We start from the raw sequence: 17,952 nt of genomic DNA, 5'->3' as shown, positions 1-17,952 counted from the left end.
TCCAAACTGGTGTCTTAGCAAATAATAATCAATATTATCAACCCTGTCAGTCACTACCTCCGTTAATCCTCAATGTGTTCCAGTGAGTTTCTTTACAAACATATTTTCTTCAGGACCCCTGGTTGGTTTGGTTATACTGTCTTTACTGTGATATATTTACTATATTCTAAGGCCATCGATGTGTCAAACATGAGACTGATATTTTCTGTCTCTGTATTAACAACTTCATGACTTTTCCACATAGAAAATTGGCAGCAATTAAAGAAAAGGTTTTGCAGTTTGTTCAAATAGCCACAGGAGCAGTAACAATTGTTACCCATGTGGCTCTATACACTGCTGTACAAATGGCAGAGCATTTAAGAGTCACATGGCAATCACCCCATCCATGTGCCGCTTGACCATGGCCATCAGGACAGGATTATCCAGGTGAATTCCCCTTTCCCAGTTGCATGTCTTTATTTTAAACTAATGCTCCGTCCCACTTTACTTGACCAGTGGGAAATGCCAAGGTTGGCTCCCTAGGAGGCCAAGGCTGCCCTCTGGAGCCTCAGATCTTTTTGTGCAGTTCAAGTTAATGTTCAGAGTAGATATCCACTGTTATCCTATTCAACACTGAGGAAACCTGGGGTGACTGGTTAGGAGTTGGGTGGGTGGGAGGAAATTCCAAAGATTCATAATCCTTTGAATGAAGAAATCTCTCCTCTTCTCAGTCCTAAAAGGCTGACCCCTTAATCTGAGACATTGACACGTGTTCTAGATTACCCGGCTAGGGAAACATTTTCTCAGCATCTACCCCATCAAAGGCATGAAGTTGTTTTCTTACGGATAGGGGAGAGAGGCAAACTGAACCCCTTTATTTTCTCACTGTCCGTCCATAGGCAGAGGTGTTTTAATTTTGTAAATAGGCTGTGGCATGTTTCTCCAATCCCTGTTTGTGATGTTGATTTTAAAGTGACACGCAGCAAACTCTCTTTATGGTTAAATCAGGATATAGTTTATTCTTACATTCAAACCCTGGGGGATGGTTGGAACTTCACACACACACACAGACAAAACACACACACTCACAAAAAAGAAGGTAGAAAAGAGTTTTTACAACTATGCATAATTTTAAAGAAAAAGAGCCACAGATATAGATATCAGTTCATGTGATTGCCAGAATCCAGAAAGTAAGAGTCCAGTGAGGGTTCCTTCACAGGGGAGCTACAGTTCACGTGGGTTCAGTTAACTGGGAGCAGGACTTGCAGAATTCCTTTAAAGTTAATGGTGAGGCAGCAAGATGAAGTTGTTCATACAGAGACTTGGTCTGTTCAGCAGGCAATGGCAGGAATCTTCCAGAAAAACAGGTTTTGAGGAAGCTTCGACTTGATGCAGGCTGATGGTCAGCCTGGAGTCATGCTTTGGTGTTTTCAGGCTGAGGTTAAACAGCAGATTGAGTTGAGAGTCTAGAAATGTAATAATAACTTTCCAAAGGGCCAGAAGCTGAGGTCATGTGGTGTTGCCCATTAATGAGTCAGTGGCAGGTTAACAAGCAGTTTCTGTGCCTCTGGTCAAAATACATTGTTCACTGTAGGAGATAGATGGTGGCTATCAATGCCTCTGCAGCTATAACAAGTTTTGACAGCTCTCCCTTTGTTATAGTCCAGGCTGGGGAGATAAGTTGTCCACTGGTCCCTGGTTTTGTTGATTGTATTGTGTCCTCACAATGAGAGGTGTGAGATTCCACAATAATGAGGGCTGAGCTTTTGTCCTGTAACTGCTGTTGGATGTTTCCAGAAACTGTAGTCAATTTGTAAATCATGTGATTCGTAGCAGCCATCTTTTGATTCAGCAAAGTCTGTTTTTTTAATTAGTCAAAAAGTAAGATTTGATTTAAACAGTTTTTGATCTCTTTCATATCTTATGGACATGACAGTTTCAATATGATCACCTCTCATCCTTTTAAACTCCAGGGAATATAGATCTAGTCTACCCAATATCTCCTCATAGGACAATCCCTTCATCCCAGGAGCCAATCTAGTGAAGTTTCATTGCACTCTTTTCTAGTCCTTTCTTGGGTAAAGAGCGCACAGCACTTTAGGTGTGTCCACAGACCCTTCGAAGTTCGGTCAAAAACTCAATGATTGTTACATGACAGTGCATTCATTTCACGGAGTCCCAGCAAATCCCACCCAGAACATCTGTGGAGTTCATGCAGCACGCTCTGATCATTTAATAGTTAATGCACGCATTGTGCCCTCTGCTACTTTGGTCATGGCATGGAAAAGGAGGCATCAGATGGCAATAAGCCATTTCCATTCTTTATATGAGCATGAAGCCAACATTTTCTCGACCTATTTGAGAACAAGTAAGAAAAAACAAAGAGCCAGCCTGAATGAATGAACTCGGAATGGCCGTCAACCTTCAACCAATTTTAAGGTAATGGTAAGATGCACATAAGAAGCCTTGTAGCAAAGTGGATAACATCCCTGTCGCTGAGCCAGAAGCTCCAGTCTTGAGTCCTATCCTACGACTTGGTGACAATGGAAGGTGTGTTTATAACGTGGTCAGTAAGGTTGATTATCAACTTGTAAATCTTTCCAACACACGCCAATGGCAGATGGTAAGAGCGGGAGAGATTCCTGGTCAGCCATGTGATGGAAAAAATATTGCAGCCTCTACCATCACTATCCATGGCATCAGGCTACAACATGCATGTACAGGTTGCCACAAAAGCTTGAACTCACTGAGTGAGCTGCAACACACCAGCGCACCAAGGTACCCATAACATGGCTTGTTATTAGCATATTAATAGTTGTTTGGCAGTACAGAACTTGAGTAAAAAGAGACATGTCAAAGCTTTTTGTCTTGCACTCATCAGGACACTATGCATCACTGGAGAATGCACCAGTGATGGCGACTGATGGTTGGCAGTTAACTGTCAGTCATCATTACTGGTGCATTCTCTATGGCAACGCCTCTACCAATCAGAGTCCACTTGCCAATCAATCAACACTCTCTTCACATACAGTATAAATTGTTGTTTTCCCCTTATATTGGTATTCTTGTGAAGTGTTCTGATGAGTGCAAGCCAAAAAGCTTCGACATGTCTCTTTTTTCAGCAATATTAGCATATTGATAGTTGTCTCACCTGCTGAGACCAATTCCATTGGAAATGCTGTGTGATGTGGACGGAATAGGCAAACGTTCAGTTTATAATTAGTATCCACGGAATTTACTTTCAGGGAGTCAAAGCAGAGAGAGTTCAGAAGGAGCTGTCCATTTAGCACCACAGGGTCCAATCTCTTGATTCGGTAGGAAACCAAACCCTGGGCAATAGCCAGCCCAACTCTCTACTTCAATTACCTTTAGGCTTGTTTAGTTCGGTCAACCTGGAGAGTTAGAAGGCCAGCCAGAATGTGGACCATTGCACCTTGGAGCAGAGGGCTGTCCAAAAGTGGCAAGTGGGGGGAGGATGAGGCAAGGAAGTGTAATTTTTGTAGCTGTATGCAAGTCAATAATTAGAGAGACAGATAGCAACCTTTGTTAGCAGGATCAAGAGTTCCACATGGTATGTTGCCTGGCTGGTGCCAAGGTAATTTCAGACTGGTTTGAAATGATGTTGGAAAGGGAGGGGGGGGTGCGGGGGATCCAGTCATTATGGTTAAAGAATAGGACCTAATGGGATATAATATAGTACTGAAGATTTGTGCTCCAGAACTTGCCATGCCCATGGCCAAGCTGTTCCAGTACAGCTATAACGCTGGCATCCGCCCGGCTATGTGTAAAATTGCCCAGTTATGTCCTGTACACAAAAAGCAGGACAAGTTCAACCCAGCCAATTACAGCTCCATCAGTCCACTCTCAATCATGAGTGAAATGTTGGAATGGGTCATCGACAGTGCTATCAAGTGGCACTTGCTTAGCAATAACTGATGCTCAGTTTGGATTCTGTCAGGGTCACTGAGCTTCTGACATCATTGCAGCCTTGGTTCAAACATGGACAAAAAGAGCTGAACACCAGAGGTGAGGTGAGAGTGACTGCCCTTGACATCAAGGCAGTGTTTGACCAAGTGTGGCATCAAGAAGCCTTAGCAAAACTGAAAGCAATAGGAATTGGGGGGAGGGTGGCGGTGTGGGAAACTGTCTGCTGGACTATGACTGGAGTCATACCTAGCACAAAACAAGATGATTGTGGTTGTTGGAGGTCAATTACATCAGTTCCAGGACATCACTGCAGGAGTTCCTCAGGGTAATGTCCTAGGCCTAACCACCTTTAGCTGCTTCATCAATGACCTTCCTTCCATCATAAGGTCAGAAGTGGGGATGTCCGCTGATGATTTCACAATGTTCAGCACGATTCGCGACTCAGATACTGAAGCAGTCCATGCCCAAATGCAGCAAGACCTGGACAATATCTAAGCTTGGGCTGACAAGCGACAAGTAACGTCCGTGCCACACAAGTGCCAGGTAATGACCATCTCTAACAAGAGAGAATCTAACCATTGCCCCCTGATGTCCAATGGCATTACCATCACTGAATCCCCCACTATTAACATCCTGCGGGTTATCATTGACCATAAATTGGACGAGCCATATAAATACTGTAGCTACAACGGCAGGTCAGAGGCTAGGAATTGTGTGGCGATTAACTCACTTCCTGACTCCCCAAAGCCTGCCCACCATCTATAAGGAACAAGTCAGGAGTGTGATGGAACATTCCCCACTTGCCTGGATGAGTGCAGCTCCAACAACACTCAAAAAGCTTGACACCATCCAGGACAAAGCAGCCCGCTTGATTGGCACCCCTTCCACAAACATTCACTGCCTCCACCACCAACACACAGTAGCAGCAGTATGTGCATCACAGGATGCACTGCAGAAACTCACCAAGGCTCCTTGTCTCATGAATGAATAAAAAATAATAACTCTTATACTGCAACTCCTTTTTAACAAAGGCTAAAATACCATTAGTTAATTAGCTAATTGCTTGTTGTACCTGCATATTAACTTTCTGTGATTTAGGCCCAAGTAGAGGCTATCACGTTCACTTTACATGTGAAAAGTCCCCGCTTTGAAACTGGACAGAAACATTATCAAAGCTTGCCCATTTAAGTGAGAGAAAAGCTACACCTTGTCCAAGTGCCTCTTAATATCAACATTTCCCAGACTTTCACATTATATTCTATTTTTCTGTTCTTCCTACCAAAGTGGATAACATTACATTTCTGCACATTACATTTCATCTGCCAAGTTCTTGCCCGCTTATCCTGTATATATCCTTTTGTAGCCTCTTCGCTTCCTCTTCAGAACTTACTTTCCCACCTAATGTTGTAATGCCCCAAGCACTGACCCTTGTGGTGCCCCACTAGTTACAAACTGCTAACTTGAAAATGACCTATTTATTCTTGCTCTGCTTCTTGATGGTTAACTAATCCTCAGTCCATACTAATATGTTACCCTCAATCCCATCTGACCTAATTTTGTTCATAACCTCATGTGTGTTTGCTCAACCTTCATAGTTGCTCAACCTTCAAATTTGGTGTGCCCAGTCTATGTGAAGATTTAAGTCCCCATGATAACTGTATTACCCTTAGTACATGCACCTAGAATTTCCTGACTTATATTCTGCCCAACACTGCAACTGCTGTTAGGAGCCTATGAGTGTTTCCAGGGGTGTTTCTGCTCCTGAGTTCGTAGCTTGATTTTTTGATCTAACAGCCTTTCTCTCAACTATCTTTACCTCTTCCATTAGGACAATTCCTCTGATTTCTCCATTTTGTTCATCTCTTCTAAAAGTCAAATACCTGGAATGTTTAATACCCAACCTAATAGTAATTAGACCAATCCCATTAATTTCTAAAACAAAAACAGAATTACCTGGAAAAACTCAGCAGGGCTGGCAGCATCGGCAGAGAAGAAAAGAGTTGACGTTTCGAGTCCTCATGACCGTTCAACCATTAATTTCTATCTGTGCTATGAATTCATCTATTTTGTTGCAAATGATTGGCGCATTCAAATGCAGTGCCTTTAAATTTATTCTCTATTTTTCCCTGATGTCATCCTAGTCTCTAATGCTTCATTGCCTTTGTTAAGCTCTCAAGCCATTCCTGACACACTATATATTTTCACCTAAATTGGTACACTGCTCAAAGCCAGTGAATTGCTTTCGAATTTACTCTTTCCTCAATCCTCCCACCATTCCCTTTATTAGTTTAAAGCCCGACCTTGATACTTGGCCCAGTCCTGTTGGAATGGAGCCCATTCCAAGCGAACAGCTCCCTCTTTCGCTGGTACTGATGCCAGTGCCCCATGGATTGAACTCTCGCCTCCCACATCACTCTTTCAGGCACATATTTAACTTTCTAATCTATTGAACCTCATGCCAATTTGAGTGTGGCTCAGGTGACAATCTGGAGATGATTACATCTGAAGCTATGAGTCTCAATTTTAACCCAAGTTCCCAAACTTTCTCAGCAGAACCTCACTCCTAGTTTCATCTATAATCATAGAAAAAAATAATATCTTTGGTTAAGAGTTTCATTACCTATCCTAACAGGGTGTCAATGTTTGTTTGACTACACTCCTGTGAAGCACTTTGGGCATTTTACAACATTTGAAATGCTACGTAAATGCAAGTTATTGTTTTTAGGTTCTGAGTTGCCATCAGAAACAGCTGCCAGACGCCTCCGGCTCTGTCAGGGAGCCAGGCTGCATCTAAATGGAAAAGAGTAAACTTTCCAGATGTGCTAGCAGGTTGCCAGCAGCTCCTTTACAGACCCTCTGATCTGAAGAGACTGACCGACCACCTCAGGTTCCAAGGTCCCTTGGGGCTATTCCTTTTCTGTCAGACAATGGTGGGAGTGTTACAAAATGGTGGTTTGATTTGAAATGATCTCATCTCAAAGAGTTGAGTGTTCAGTTGAACAGTTCAATAAAATGCCTGTCAAGGGCAAAGGGGGCAGAACTCCAAAACTCTAACCTTCACCCAATTTTCTTTCTATCAGTCAGTCCAAAAACCGGTGCACACAGGGTGCATTGAAGAGTTTTTAAAAATTCATTCATGGGATATATGTGTCAGTAGTAATGCCAGCATTTACTGCCCATCCGAATTGCCTTTGAGAAGAAGGAGGTCAGGTGCTTTCTTGAACCACTGTAATCTGTGAGGCACAGGTACACCTACTGTGCTATTAGGGAGGGAGTTCCGCAATTTTGACGAGGGATGGTGAAAGAGCGGCAGCATATTTCCAAGTCAGGGTGGTGTGTGACTTGGAGGGGAACTTGCAGGTGTCGGTGGTGTCCCCATGCATCTGCTGCCTTTGTTTCTTCTAAGTGATAGAGTTGTGACTTTGGAAGGTGCTGTCAAAGGATCCTTGGTGAGTTGCTGCAGTGCATCTTGTAGATAGTACACATTTCTGCCATTGTGTGCTGGAGGTGGAGGGAGTGAATGTTTAAGGTGGAGGATGGGCGCAGTCAAAGGGACTGCTTTGCCCTGGATGGTGTGGAACTCCTTCACTGTTGTGGGAGCTGCACTCATCCAGCAAGTGGGGAATATCCCATCACACTCCCGACTTGTGCCTTGTAGATGGTGGACAGGCTTTGGGAAGTCGGGAGTTGAGTAAAACCAGTCACATTGAACACAACATAAGACAGGAAGCTCCTTGGAATCTGCTCACCTTTTTCATCTTCAAATTCTTTGTTTAAAAATCCAACCTCTTCTACAATTCGCAGCTCCAGAGATTTTTTCCCGAGCCCAAAATTTCTCAGTGTCAAAAGTGAAAACTTCCTCTGTTCTCTTCACCATTGGCCATATCTTGCAAAGACAATACCTACAGGGGTACAACAGAGAGTTATTTTTGCTATTTTCTATATTATTTATAAAGATGTGTCTGAGAATGCTGGGAACTGGCTAAGTTTACCAAAATGTGACACAAGTCAGATATAGAACTCTTACACTGTTTGTTTGTAGGTTAAAATGAACTGATCTGTGAGCTAAGAATATGCCCAGAGAGCATTCCCACTATCTCCTTCCATTCTCTGGTCTAAGTGATGATAAGTGGGATGTCTACAGGTCTTCCCTCTCTGACACATACTGAGTAAACTGCCTCTCAGCTCCTGTCTTTCTCTGTCTGTGTCACTTGACCACTGTTGCTAGGCAACAGTAAGGCTCTTCTACTTTGCTTTTGAAGCCCCGAACTCTCAACCCTCTTAGCCCATCTCTTGAACCTCAGGACAGGGTTTTTAGATCAGCTTGCGGACGTGCGCCCAACCCGATCGGACGCAAAATCGCACGCGACGATGTTGGGCGAGTGTCCCAACGTCATTCTGTGCTTGCGCGATATTTCGGTCGGCAGGTGCACACAAAAGTTGAGAAGTGTGCCCACCGATTAACACCGATTAACCGGTCTATTAACATCACTGAAGTTGTAATTGTCTCTGATTTTTCTTGGTCCGTCCAACCGGGGGAATCGGCCAGGCAGACTTTGCATTTTTCATGGAACCTCATCCAAGGGCAGGGTGAGGTGACTGATTGTGATGCTTGGACATTTTTTTCCTGATTTTACAAACCTTATTTAACTGTTTTAAAGTCTTCAGCTCCCTGAGGCAGCTCTCTGTCTTCAGGGAGCTTTCATGCAGCGCTTGCCAATGTCCGCGCTTATGTCAGCGCCTGCCCTCCTCCCGCCCCTAACCCAGCAGCGCTGAACATTGGCCAGCCAGCATGAAATCACGGTGGGGGGCCGATCGCGGTCCGTTCCCTGGCCGATCCCGGACCCGCCGATCACGCCCTCCTGCCAACCTAAACATTCTGCCCCAGGGTTTGTAAAACCTCATTAAAAATGTGTATATATACATATATATATATACATATATATAATATATATATAAATGTTTCACACATATAAATATAAATATATATAAATGTTTCACAAATATAAATATATATATAAATGTTTCACTCATAAATATATATATAAATGTTTCACACATATAAATATATATATATAAATATTTCACACATATAAATATATTTATAAATATTTCACACATATTAATGTATATATATAAATATTTCACACATATAAATATATATATAAATATTTCACACCTATAAATATATATATATAAATATTTCACACATATAAATATATATATAAATATTTCACACATATAAATGTATATATATAAATATTTCACACATATAAATATATATATATAAATGTTTCACACATATAAATATATATATATAAATATTTCACACATATAAATATATATATAAATATTTCACACACATAAATATATATATATATAAATATTTCACACATATAAATATATATATAAATATTTCACACGTATAAATATATATATAAATATTTCACACATATAAATATATATATATAAATATTTCACACATATAAATATATATATATATAAATATTTCACACATATAAATATATATATATAAATATTTCACATATATAAATATATATATATAAATATTTCACATATATAAATATAAATATATAAACAAACCCAAAAGACTGACCTTTTAATCACAGGTTCTTCCAGACTTCTAGGCACAAAGGCTCATAACCCAACCAATGTGAAATGAAGCATCACTAGACCTTGGTTCTTTGGGATGAGGTGGACCAAAGGGATCAAGTGTCAGTAGCATGGGAACATTTAGGGGACAGTGATCATTGTATCATAAGTTTTAGTTGGCTATTGTAAAGGACAAGGAGCAATGCAGAATAAGAATAATTAACTGGGGAAAAGCCAACTTCAATGGAGTAAGAATGGATCGTACCCGGAGAAATTGGAATTAAAAATTAGCAGGCAAAATTGTAACTGAACAATGCGCTGCCTTCAAGAACTTTCAAGTTTTGAATCATCTGCAAATTTTGAAATTGTGCCCTGAACACCAAGATCTAGGTCATTAATATATATCAGGAAGAGCAAAATCCCAACCCTGACCCCTGGGGAACTCCACTACAAACCTTCCTCCAGCCCGAAAAACATCCATTAACCACCACGCTCTGTTTCCCGCCACTCAGCCATTTTCATATCCGTGGCCGGGATTTTCCGTGCCTGCTAGCATCGGGTGTGTTCTGTGTCATGAGCAGACAATATGGCGAAAAGGCCAAAAATTGTTTTCACAACATCGTAAAACCAGTTTGCAATTGTCCGCTCAGCCTGTCAATGGCAAGCCACGCTCCCCGCCATCGGACTTCAGGAACCTCATTGTAACGCATTAGGATATCATTATAAGGCCAGCCCGCCAGACTCATCCCCCTTGCAGATCGTCCACCCATGGTGGCAGGAAAACATGCTGTTGCAGAACACGTCTTGACAAGTGTGACGTGCAAAGGTCAGGACTTACCGCCAGGGCCTTGTTCACATTGCGGACATCCGAGGAGCAGAAGATGCTGGAGCCTGACAGCAACGGCACACTGGAGGAATGCCCAGGGCATGCTGGGCGATTCTCATGGACATGGCTCTGCTGCAAAGCAGCTCACGGAAGGTGGAAAGTCACCGTTGTTGCTCACGACGGCTGATGGTCGAGGGGGTGGCAGGGGAAGGTCTAAGATCGACTGGGAGAGGAAAAGATGTTGGTGGGGTAAATGAGGTTGGGGGGAATGAACGTGTTGGGGGGATGAGGTTGGGAGTGGGGGGAATGAAGATGTCAGGGGTGAGGTTGGGAGGGGGTGGAGGGAGTAAGGGGGGAGGACGGGGTAACAGGAGAGAAGATGGCAACTGGGGAGGTGGGTGTAAAGGAGGTGGAAGGTGTAAGGGAAGGAGTTTGGAGGGGGGAAGGAATCCAGGAGAGGAAGGTATGCAGAGAGAGGAGGGAGTCCAGGGGGAGGAAGGAGTGCGGAGAGGGGAAGGAGTCCAGGGGAAGGAAGAAGTGCGGAGAGGGGAGGGAGTAAAGCTGGAGGAAGAAGTGAGGGTGGCCTGAGGGAGTCAGGAGGGGGGAAGGACTAAGGGTTGTGGAAGAAATATGGGAATCTGAGGGAGTCAGGAAGTGGGAGGGACTAAGCGAGGAGAAGTCCGGGTGGGTGGGAGAACTAAGTTTTGGGGGTGGGGGGAAGGGATTCTGGGGGTGGGGAAGAGGTCCGAAGGGTGGGAAGGAGTTCCAATGGAGGGGTTTGGAGGTGGGAAAGGGTTCTGGGGCGGAGGAAGGTGTTGGGAGGGTGAAAGGGCTTCTGGGGGGTGAAGGGGTCCAGAGGGGCGGGAAAGGGGTTCCAGGGGGGATGTCCAGGTGAACATGCAAGAGAGGGGTGTGAAGGGTCCATAACTGCCTCCTAGGGAATGAACTGAGGGTGGGTGTGGTATGAGGGAATGGTGAGAGTGACCAAGGGCAGAGTGAGGCGGTAGGGTGAAAGGGTGAGAGCTCGACAGTAGTGGTAGAAGTGACGGAACGGGTGATTAATGGGGATCTAGAGGCAGACACGGATCCTGGGGATGGGAAGGATGAGGTCGGTGAGGTTGATGTGGATGGGGGTGAGATTTTCGGGAAGGAAGGGAATGTACACGTTCACCTGGACATCCCCGAGGCCTTAACTCCTCTTTCATGCCAGCTCCTCATAGCCCTCAACTCCCCGATATTTCAAAAATCTATCTACCTCCTCTTTAAATACTTTCACTGATCTAGCCTCCACAACCCTCTAGGGTAGAGAATTCCAGACATTCATGACCCTCAGAGGGAAGAAATTCACTCCCATCTCAGTTTTAAATGAGTGTCCCCTTATTCTGTAACTATGTTGCTTAGTTCGAGATTCCCCCACTAGTGGAAGCATCTTCGCAACATCTACCCTGTCAAGCCCCCTCAGAATCTTGTACGTTTCAATAAGATCCCCCTCATTCTTCTCAACTCTAATGAATAAAGGCCTAACCTGTTTAGCCATTCTTGATAAGTCAACTCCTTCATCCCAGGAATCAGCCTAGTGAATCTCTTTTGAACTGCCTCTAATGCCAGTATATCCTTTTTTAAATATAAGGACCAAAACTGTACACAGTACTCCAGGTGCAGCCTCACCAACTCCCTGTACAGTTGTAGCAAGACTTCCCTATTTTTAAACTCCAATCCCCTAGCAACACAGGTTAAAATTCCATCTGCTTTCTTAATTACTTGCTGCGCCTACATGCTAACTTTTTGTGTTTCATGCACAAGAACACCCAGATCCCTCTGTGCTGCACTTTTTTGGAGTCTCTCGCCACTTAAATAATAGTCTGTCTTTTGATTTTTCCCACCAAAGTGCATGACCTCATACTTTCCTACATTAAACTCCATCTGCCAAGTTTTTGCCCACTCACTCAACCAATCTATATCCCCTTGCAGATTCCTTATGTTCTCATCACAACATGCCCTCTCACCTATCACCTATGTATCATCAGCAAATTTGGATACATTACAATCTGCCCCCTCCTCCAAGTCATTAACATAGATAGTAAATAATTAAGCCCCTAGGACTGATCCTTGTGGCACTCCACTAGTTACATTTTTCCAACCTGAGAAAGATCCATTAATCCTGACTCTGTCTTCTGTGTGTTAACCAATCCTCAATCCATGCTAATACATTACCCCCAATACCGTAAGCTCCTATCTTGTGCAATAACCTTTTACGAGGCACCTTAGTAAATGCCTTCTGGAAATCCAAATAGACTACATCTACTGGTTCCCCTTTAACAACTGTGCTTGAGGCAGAGGCAGCAAAGAATAGGAAAGCTGCTCACAGAGGAGGGAGAGAGGGGTTTTAACAGGAGGTTATTTCCACCTAGGGTCTTCCAGAAGCACTTCTCTTACCTCCGCCCAAGCCAGGAGGAGTACATGGCATTTGCACTTTACAAAGGAGGAGCTCACAAAACTCTGCCACCTCTGGTAACCAGACCTACAACCTCAGAGCAGGACAAGGACAGCGCTGCCAGTGCCTGTGAAGGTAACTGGGCTCTTAATTTCTTCACATCGGTATACTTCCAGGCTGGAGCAGGTGATGTCTCTAACGTTTCCCACTTCTCCATCCATAGCAGCATCAGAGAGAGGACAGAAGCTCTTTTGGCCAGGAAAGGGGAGTTTGTTATGTTCTTGCTGAGAGAAGCAGACTTCACCAGGGTAGCAGGTTTCCCCATGGTGCTGGGTGCCATCGATTGCACAAAGGTGGTTGTATGGGCGCTGGATGGAAATGCTGAGATGTACCACAAAGACAGAAGCTTTTATTGTTCAGTTGGTGTGAAGCCATGATCAACATATCAGGGTAGCGAACGCTCGTTATTCTGGCAGCAGTCAAAATGCTTACATTCTGCATGAAACTGCTGTTGCAACAATCTTTCAGACAATATGTCAAATGAGGGGGAATTGTGTTGATTTTGCATCTGGCTTATGACCCCACTCTGCAGCCACACTACATGTGGCCACCATGCGTACAATGAGATCCAAAAGATGGGAATAGATCATCTTTATTTACCCTCTTGCATCCTTCTATTGTTTAAAATATCTCAATTCGATCTCATGGAAATGTAAGCTAAGTTTATGCAACCTGTCCTCAATTTTTCCTGTTAAGAAAGTATGATTTATACATTTTTAAGAAATTGTATTAATTGTGACAATGAGGAAAATTATCCAGGTAAGCCCTACACACAAAAATCCAACCTGGCCAATTACCACCCCATCGGTCTACTCTTGATCATCAGCAAAGTGATGGAAGGGGTCATCAACAGTGCTATCAAGCGGTACCTATTCAGAAATACCCTGCTCACTGACGTTCAGCTTGGGCTTACCTTATTCAGCTCCTGACCGCATTGCAGCCTTGGTCCAAACATAGACAGAAGAGTTAAACTCAGGAAGTGAGGGGAAAGTAACTGCTCTTGATTTCAAGACAGCATTTGACCGAGTGAGGCATCAAGGAGCCTTATCAAAACTGGAGTCAATGAGAAAAAGGGGGAAAACTCTCCACTGGTTGGAGTCATGCCTAGCACAAAGGAAGATGGTTAGGGTTGTTGGAGGTCAATCATCTCAGTCCCATGACATCACTGCAGGAGTTCTTCAAGGTAGTGTCCTAGGCCCAACCATCCTCAGCTGCTTCAATGACCTTCCTTCCATCACAAGGTCAGAAGTGGGGATGTCCACGGATGATTGCACAATGTTCAGCACCATTCGCTACTCCTCAGATACTGAAGCAGTCCACGTCTAAATGCAGCAAGACCTGGATAACATTTAGGCTTGGGTTGATAAGTGGCAAGATACACGCGTGTCACACAAGTGCCAGGCAATGACCATCTCCAACAAGAGAGAATCTAACCATCTCCCCTTGACATTCAATGGCATGACCATCACTGAATCCCCCACTATCAACATCCTGGGGATTAATATTAACCAGAAAATGAACTGGGACCAGCCGCATAAATGCTATGGCTACATGAGCAGGTCAGGGGATGGGAATTCTGTGGAGAGTAACTCACTACCTGACTCCCCAAAGCCTGTCCACTATCTACAATGCACAAGTCAGGATTGTGATAGAATACTCTCCACTTGCCTGGATGAGCGCAGCTCTAACAGCGCTCTAGAAACTTGACATCATCCAGGACAAAGCAGCCTGTTTGATTGGCACCCCACCCGCTACCTACAACATTCAATCCCTCCACCACTGATGCATGGTAGCCCCAGTGAGTACCATCTACAAGATGCACAGCAGCCACTCACCAAGGCTCCTTCGGTAGCACCTTCCAAACCCGCGACGTCTACCACCTAGAAGGACAAGGGCAGCAGATACTTGGGAACATCACCACCTGCAAGTTTCCCTCCAAGATACATACCATCCTGACTTGGAACTTTAACACTGTTCCTTCATTATCACTGGTGAAAATCCTGAAATTCCCTTCCTAACAGCACCTACACCAGGTGGACTGCAGTGATTCAAGGTGGCAGCTCACTACCACCTTCTCAAGGGCAATTAGGGATGAGCAATAAATGTTGGCCTAGCCAGTAACACCCACATCCTGTGAAAGAACAAAGAAATTCTGAATACTGTGACTGTAATTCAATTTAAACCAGAACAATTGCATGATGAGCAAAAAAGTTATCCTTGAATTCTGTAAAGAAAGCAGGATGTAAAAGACAATAAATTAAAAAAGGATTGGGCAAAAAAAATGGAGGGAAAAAGGGACAGATGAGAAGAAATTAAGTTGGAAAAAATTATTCGGAAGGAAATGGTAAAAGACGGATGAAAGCAGTAACCCAGTAACAGAAGAAACTGAGAGGGTTAAATGTGATCCACAGAATTGGATCCCTCGCCTTCAGCCAGCCCCATTCACTCTCTTATCTCACCGCTTGTACTTTACTTTGCAAACGACAGGTGAGAGTTGCTCAAGTCTACCTAAAGAATGTTCCCAATAAAAGGCAAACCCCTGGGCCCGGGAGGGTAGTTCTGACACTTCATGAAGTCAAAGGCCAGGGAAAACACAGTGAAGAACACGGCCAGCACAGTGAACGGGAACGCGGGGAAAGCCGAGAGCTCCATGTTTACCAGACAGAAAAACACTTGATCAGCAGCCAGCAAGCAGAGAACAAATTCCATTCAATCTGCTAGCTGAGCGTCAGTGAGTTCTGCTGCAAAGTTTTACTGGGAGTGGCCATCCCATTTTATGGGCAGAATTTAGCCCTCGATGGGCGGGCGGGCCCCACCAGCTCGGCGGCGGGTGGGCAGCCAAACTCCGTCGCTGAAACGGGCCCCGCCGCCAATTAAGGCCCACCCAACGGGAAGTGCTATGCGCTCCCTGTGCGGGAGGGGAGGGACTCCCCAACTGTCAAAGAGCGCAGTGCTCCCTGAGACTAAGTGCTTTCTCATGGAGATCAGTGAAAGGTTTGTAAACTTAAAAAATAGAAAAATAAAAAAATTATTAACATGTCCCCCTCATGTGACAATGTCACACGAGTTGGGGCATGTTAATAAATATTACATAAACTTTATTAAAGATTTTTTAAACAGACATGAAACCTCATCCCGCCAGTGGATGAGGTTTCATGTTTTTTCTCCTTCCCGTCGGGGCTCCTGGCCTGCCCACCAACCTTAAGGTTGGACGGGCAGGGCCTTTAATTACCTTAATTATCCTGTCAATGGCCTCAATTGGCCATTGACAGGTCAGCGGGCGGACAGCTGATTTCGCTGTCCGCCCGCCTTCCTTAATATTTAAATGGGGCAGGATGACGTCAGGGGTTCCTCCCGACGTCATCCCGTGTCATTTTCCTGTCGGCGAGCGGGCCCCACCCCCAAATCGCCGACAGGAAAATTCTGGCCTATGTAATGCTCGGCACTTTATTACAGAACCATGTGACTTTTGTTACCTATACAGATATCTATACAGGCAAATATAAATATAGAAGCTATATCAATAAAAATATATACTAAAGATCAATCACTGCTTTGGTCTCATTAAGTAAGTCTCCCTTGATTAATAAGGTTTTCAGATGAACCCATAAAGTGCTGGAAACATCAGTGAATTCTGTTTTTGTAAATTCAGCTCAAACATTCACAGAGGCCAAGATTGAACATGTTTAAATAGGCCAGAGATGTTGGGCTGCATTTTATGTGTCTCGCTGAGCATGTTTTTGGGTGGGAGGCATGTAAATTAGGGCTGGTGCCCACCCACCGAGTTCCCACCCACCCCTGAGCTCAGCCCCATAATACAGGGGGCAAGCAGGCGCTGAAATTGACAGCCTGCCTGCCATGTTTAAATGAATAATTAAGGGTCAATTGAGCTTGACCTCGATAATACGCTGCACATGCCATAAAACAACTGGCATGGACGGGAGTGGGCAGGCCACATTTTTAAAGAGCTTTTTAAAGGCTGAGAAGGAAGGAGGCCGGTATTATCTTCAGGAGTGCCCTTTCTGCATTGGGGGGCAGCCCCCCTACGATAGTAACCCCCCCGCCTTTCTTCCTACTCACCTGCTCTCTAAAGCACACCACCAGCACACCCCTGCCACCCTCCCTAAACTGCCCAAAGTCTCACCACCCAAGACCCCAGACTTGCTTTGGTCCAGAATCCATTGGGCCTTCTGCTTCTTCCTGCTTGCAGTCCCGTCAGCATCCATAATGCGCTCCTGGCACTGCCGGGACTGGTGGAGTTACTGGCCAATCGGATTGGCTGGCACTTTTCGAGAGCGGGACTTCCTCCTCAGTGAGGGACTGATGTCCTACACTGCCCCAGTTTAGCCCTTCTACAATGCGTTATGGCTGTGTGGACGAGCTGGCGTGGAGCGGGTCAGCTCCATGCCAACTTTGCTTCCGGTGGGGGCTGCACCATCCAGCATGCTGCCCTTTATTTGTTTCATTCACAGCCAAACACTTAACTGATTTACTAATTACTCATTAACTATGATGTTCCTTTACTTGCAATTGTAACATAGGCACAAACCTCTTTTTTTGAATGGGTTCATGTTTTTGTTAAAAAGTGCACTGTGGATTGTCATATAAATGTATTGAGCATTTGGGACATTGGCATCAATGCACAAGCAGTAAACAAGGTGACAATAGGGACCAGTGAAAATATTAAATAATTAACAATCATAAACAACATGGCAGCAGTAACCAATGGAATACTAATAACCAATGGAACAATCATGAACAAAGTGTCAATTATGACTATTGGACAATAATTAGATAATAGTGAATAACCGAGCAATGGCATTGCACCACTGAAGGTCTAAGTTCATTATTATTGATGTCCAGTATGCTCTGTTACTGATGGTCAGTGTACTCAGGGTTAACTCTGACAGCATTCCCGGGATCAGCAAAGAAAATGCTTCAAACACACTCTGAAGCTCTCACCCTACATCTCTTTGTCATTTTGCCTCTCTCTCAAGCTTTCTCTCTCTGTCACTCTATCTGGTCACTCTCTCTCTGTCACTCTCCCTCTCTTGGTCTCTTTCCCTCTGTAAGGGTCATTTTAACCATTGGAAATTGTGTCACATTGACAATG

The 17,952-nt window shown here is 44.2% G+C and overlaps 1 pseudogene; it reads right to left on the bottom strand.

Moving 5' to 3' along the window:
• The window catches only part of LOC144684350 (cytochrome P450 2D10-like), a 36,513-nt pseudogene extending 21,022 nt beyond the window's left edge, over nucleotides 1–15,491 (bottom strand).
• Nucleotides 15,492–17,952: the final 2,461 nt, after the last annotated feature.

This window comes from Cetorhinus maximus, chromosome 9 (assembly GCF_964194155.1).
Source record: "Cetorhinus maximus chromosome 9, sCetMax3.hap1.1, whole genome shotgun sequence".
Classification (NCBI taxonomy): Eukaryota; Metazoa; Chordata; class Chondrichthyes; order Lamniformes; family Cetorhinidae; genus Cetorhinus; species Cetorhinus maximus.
Note: the sequence above shows the minus strand (reverse complement) of the source record. Positions and strands in the feature narration are given on the sequence as shown.